Source organism: Cricetulus griseus, chromosome 3 (genome assembly GCF_003668045.3).
Source record: "Cricetulus griseus strain 17A/GY chromosome 3, alternate assembly CriGri-PICRH-1.0, whole genome shotgun sequence".
Classification (NCBI taxonomy): Eukaryota; Metazoa; Chordata; class Mammalia; order Rodentia; family Cricetidae; genus Cricetulus; species Cricetulus griseus.
The window spans coordinates 242,998,058-243,003,355 of NC_048596.1; the positions used below are offsets into that span (position 1 = coordinate 242,998,058).

Here is a 5,298-nt window from a genome sequence, read left to right on the forward strand (position 1 = left end):
AAATTTAATTTCTAAAAATATGGAGGAAAGCATCAGAACAATTTGCCAATGTAAAAAAAAAGCCAGGGACCCTCAAGGACCCCCAGGCAGAATCACCAAGCATGACTACACAAAACAAGAAGAGATGGGAAAGTTAGAAAAGCGTGAGTGGTGGATTCTATTGAAAGAGACCAAACTGGAGTCGGTGACCGATGTTAACCTTTGTTGACTCTGCAGTTTCCTGCTCTCGTGGAGTCAGCTGGTAAATACAAACTCCAGAGACATAATAATGATAAATAGAATTGACTCGATGCCAAAAACAGAGGCCTGGTATCTTATAGAGAATTTGCTGTGGAGACCAACTTAAATTCAGAATTCAGATTCTAGCATTTCATATTCAGGAGTGAGAGAAACCTGAGAGCTTCCACCCTCGATCCTCGGTTGGCAGCCACTCGAGCAGGTGGGCCAGCACTACTAAGATGAACAAGTATGTGGTAGAGAGAAGGTATAGAAAGAGTAGAAGAATGTTGAACACTATGAAAAGTGGTAGGAGGGGGAATGTCAGTGTGGTGAGGAACAGCCTGAAATGAGTAACTAGCACTGACACCTGAGGACATGGAGATGTCCTGCAGCCACCAAGGGCCTGGTCCATAGCCCTGCAGCAGAAGGGGTCTGGGTTGTGTCTGTGGCCTAGGTTACTACCAAAGGCCATGTGGATGCCCCTAGTCTGGGCTAGCTGGCCCTGTCCTTTGCCTGTGCAGTGTGGGAGAGCTGGCCCTGGGGGCATGAGAGTGGGAGAGCTAGCCCTGGCCCTTGTCATCTTCAGCACTCTGGTGACCTGGCACTGTCCCTTTCAAGGAAATGCTGGAAAGCTGACCCTGGTGGTGTGGGTACAGGAGAGCTGCTCCTGAAGGTGTGATGGAGGGAGATATGGCCCACTGCCACAGGCCCCCTTACAAAGTTGGCCCTGGCTATATGGGAGCAGAAGAGCAGGTGGGCTGACCAACTCATCTATCTCCCAGGCCCAGATTCAGGGCTTTGGGTTGGTCCACCCTAGCATCTATCCCATCTAAGAACTGCTGGAGCATGTGAAGGGTCTGGTTCTGCAGAAACAAAGCTACAAGATCTTCATGACATAGGGCAACAACAGGATACACCAGGGCATGAATATCCAGTATTAAGGGTGTAGCAGAAGCCAGAGGCCTCAAACCAGGCACATGACTCATTGCAATGAACATTTGCAAGGAAAGCTATTTGAGAAAAAGGATATACTGGGTAACACACTTGTAGCTTCCATGGTGAGATTGTTTTTTTCATTTTTATTTTTTGTTTTCTTTGTTGGGGAAGGTTGCAGGGGCAGAGTGTAGATATGGAAGGATGCGAAGATGAGAGAGATAGGGGTGCATGTGAAATTCACAAACGTTGTGTGATATTTTGATTGTATTCCCATGCTCCCGAGACTGCCAATAAAGTTTGTTTTGAATCAGAGGGTGGATCTAGCTACTAGATGACCAAAATTAATCATAGAGCTTTTGGAAGACTGAGGACAGATAGACACAGGAAATAGTAGGCCGGGGCTGAGAGAGGGTCTCAGCCCTTTTGGATCAAGGAATGAGAGAGAGAGAGAGGAGGTCACTGGTCATTTTACCACCACTTCTCTGATCATTCAGGTTCTTACTCTATTAGCTAATTCCTGAGTTTTTATCAATAAAGAATAATTAGATAAATGCTTCACACAAGGAATCATTAAAAGGGTTTAAAAAATCAGGACAATAAGCTAGGAGAGATAAGGAAATGTTAAAAAGCATAAAATAAAATGACAAGATCAGAATAAAATCAAGTAATTATTAAAATGAATGTGAATAAATGAACTTGAAGCATTAAAAATGAAAAATACATCTTTGTTAAATAAACCACAAGTATATGTGATTAATTTTTAGAAACTCAAAATTGAGAAAAGTTAAAAATAAAAAGATGGAAGAAAAGGGAAATAAAAAACAAGCCAACCAAACAATGAGGTTAATGAAGTTTCACTAAGCACAAAAAGAGAATAGGAATGGCAATAATAAGAATAATATCATCAAATAAAGCTGAAATGAAGAGAAGTACTAAATGGAATAAAGAGTTGTTTTATATATTGTGGACAACTTCAATAATATAAAATAGTCTTAAGTGATGTTGAGTCTACCCAAGAATCACGTAATATTAAAATATTGAAGAACCTATTAGAAACAGGAAGAGTTGATTTAAAATAAAGCATCTAATAGAATACTTTGATACAGAAAAATAAATTACAATGGATTTTAAAAATTAATGTCACTAATAACTTCATATCTCAAGCTAGCTAGCTGTTGTGAGTTACAATTATTAAAATCATCCATAATATATTTTCAAAAACCAATTTCTTAGTCTATAAAACAGATTTCAATAATTCCAAAAGAACCATTATATCAACCAAATTTCTCAAAATGGTCCATTATCTACACACTAGGTTTTAAAATCAATTATTTGCAAACTGAAAAAAAATTACTAAGCAATAGAATCAAGGAAGAAATTCAATATGCAAATAAGGAAGACTGAGAGAGTGGCTATCACAGGAGCATGAACCTCACATCTAAATAAGAAATAGCTAAGTGATAACAAAGATGCTTCATAGCTCAGTCCTTATTGCCTTGGCTCATAGTCCTCTGGAATTTTGTAGCTCTGTGGCCTGAGCACGTGTGCTCAGGTGTGACTTCAAACAAGGACACCCAGCAATTAGTTGGAAGTTTGCATCATATCCTACCCAGTCTGAGCAGGGCTATCCCCAAAAGAGCAGTCAGTCCTATGGCCAGTAGAGTTACAATGGTTATTGCCAGTCAGAGCAGCTATGGTTCTTCTTATGGACAGACACAGAAACACAGGCTATGATAGTAAGCCTCTTGGTTTCACTGGAGGCTATGGCAGCAGCCAGTGTTTCCCAATCTGGTTTGGGCACCAGTCCTCCTACCCTGCCTACAGCAAATAGCCAGCTCCTAGCAGCACCTCAGAGAAGTTCTGGTGGCAGTTTTCAGAGCAGTCCCAGAGTGGAAGCTGTGACCCACAATCTGACTATGGTGGACAGCAACTAAGCTGTGAACAGCAGCAATGCTCCTATGATCTTCCTTGGGGTTGTGGACAGCAGAACTGGTACAGCAGTAGCAGTGGAAGGGAGTGTCAGAGGCAAATGTGGCCAAGATTACTCCTTCATCCCACCTTGGTGGTGGTGGTAGTTACAGCAATCAGGACCAGAGTAATAGTGGGTGGTGGCTACCCACCAGGACAGTGGAGGGCCGTAGTGGGAGTGATGGAAGTGGTTATAACCACAGTTGTGGTGGCTATGAACTCGAAGGCTAAGGAGGTGGAGGTGGCATGGGCATAAGTGACAGGATTGGCTTCAATAAATTTGGTGGGCCTCCGGATCAAGGACCACACCACAATTGCAAATAGGATAATTCAGTCAACACCACCATATTTGTGTAAGGCTGGGTGAGAATGTTAAAATTGAGTCTGTGGCTGAATGTGTCTGACAGATTGGAATTATGAAGACAAATAAGAAACTGAACAGCTTATGATTAATTTGCATACAGACAGGAAGCTGTCAAGTTTTAGGGTGAGGCAACAATCACATCTGATGACCCACCTTCTGCTAACCCAGCTACTGAGTGGTTTGAAAGTAATGAATTCTCTAGGAATCCTATCAAGGTTTCATTTGCTAACTGCAGGACAGACTTCAGTTGGGGTGTTGGGAATGGTTGTGGAGGCTGAGGGCAAGGAGGACTCACAGGCTGTGGATTTTGTGGAGGAGGTAGCACCATGGTAATGGGTTACTTGGGAGGATTCTCTGGTGGCAGAGGTAGCAGAGAGCAACGAGCAGGGTGCTGGCAGTGTCCTGATCCTCCATGTGAAAACATGAACTACTCTTGGAGAAATGAATGCAACCCATATAAAGCTCCTAAACTAGATGACCAAGGAAGGGGACCAGGGGGTTCTCATATACTGGGTAACTATGGAGATGATTGATGTAGCAAAGGGTGGCTACCAGGGCTGAGGTGGAGACCATGAGGCTTCTGAGCTGGGCAGGGTGGTGGGGACAGAGTCTTCTTTGCCTTGTCAAGATGGGTTCTGGGGTGAGCACATACAGGAAGGCAAGGAGAGGCAATCTGGGTCCCGAGGTTCTAAAACAGCTCTTTTTCCTCTACATACTGATGCCTTTGTATCTTCAGGATCGCCCATGAGGTGTGTGTGTGTGTGTGTGTGTGTGTGTGTGTGTGTGTGTGTGTGTGTGTGTGTGTGTGGTGTGTGTGTGTGTGTGTGTGTGTGTGTGTGTGTGTGTGTGTGTGTAAACAAGTTCTAGACAGAAGTTGAAATTCAGAAGCCAGAAACAGAACATTCCATTTGGAAAAGAAAGAGCTTTAATTTTTGACAAGGCTAAAATAAAAAATGGAATATAACTATATTAATATACATCAACACCGAGAAGCACCTATTACTGGGAAAAGAAAAAGTTACAATTCATGGAGAGAACAAGGAGGTCACAGGCAGAGCACAGGTTACATTTTCTACTACAGACAAAGGTCATTAGATCATATAAGAATTTGTTTTTAACAAGAACATAACATAACATAACATAACATAACTGGGAAGTTTTGATGGAAGAGTGAGCCAGAGGTTGACTAAGTAAGCACAAATATTCAAAAAATTATGGGTAGAAATTGTAGAATCTTATGCAAAAGCATGAAATAAAGAAGTTTTTAATGGATACAAGTATAATTTACAATGGAAATATAGCAGGCACCTACTTTACAAGTCAAGTAATATGTCCCAGAAATAAAGGTAAACAGGACATGACAAGCAAACACACACAATTGTGATAGCCATAGGAAAACACTGGCAAATCTCTTTTTGTGGGCTAGGCTCTTTAGCATTGCTATGGAAAACAAAAACAAAAACAAAATAAAACCCCACCATTCTCTTTGAAAACAAATGGAATTAATAAACTGTAGCTGCTTTTCCATACCTCATACTGCTTCCCAGAGAGACCATGAAATACACACAAACTCCTCTGAGCATTCTCTCTGTCTGGAAATGACGCCTGCTTGCTGTTTAATGTTTCTTCTGGAGACAAAGAACAAACAAACAAATCAACTCTGTCCCTAAGCATTTCAAATGTAAGAGCATGTGACTTGCTGGTAGCCTTGGGCACTCTAGCTCCATGTCAGGAGGAACTGTGAAAGGGAACATGACACACTCCCTCAGAGACAGCCACCTGGTACCCAGGAATCCTTCTGCCAAGGCAAA

The 5,298-nt window shown here is 42.0% G+C and overlaps 1 pseudogene; it reads left to right on the forward strand.

Annotated features, from left to right (window-relative positions):
• Positions 1–458: 458 nt before the first annotated feature.
• On the forward strand, positions 459–4,020 carry LOC100760114 (annotated as a pseudogene).
• The last annotated feature ends 1,278 nt before the right edge of the window (positions 4,021–5,298 follow it).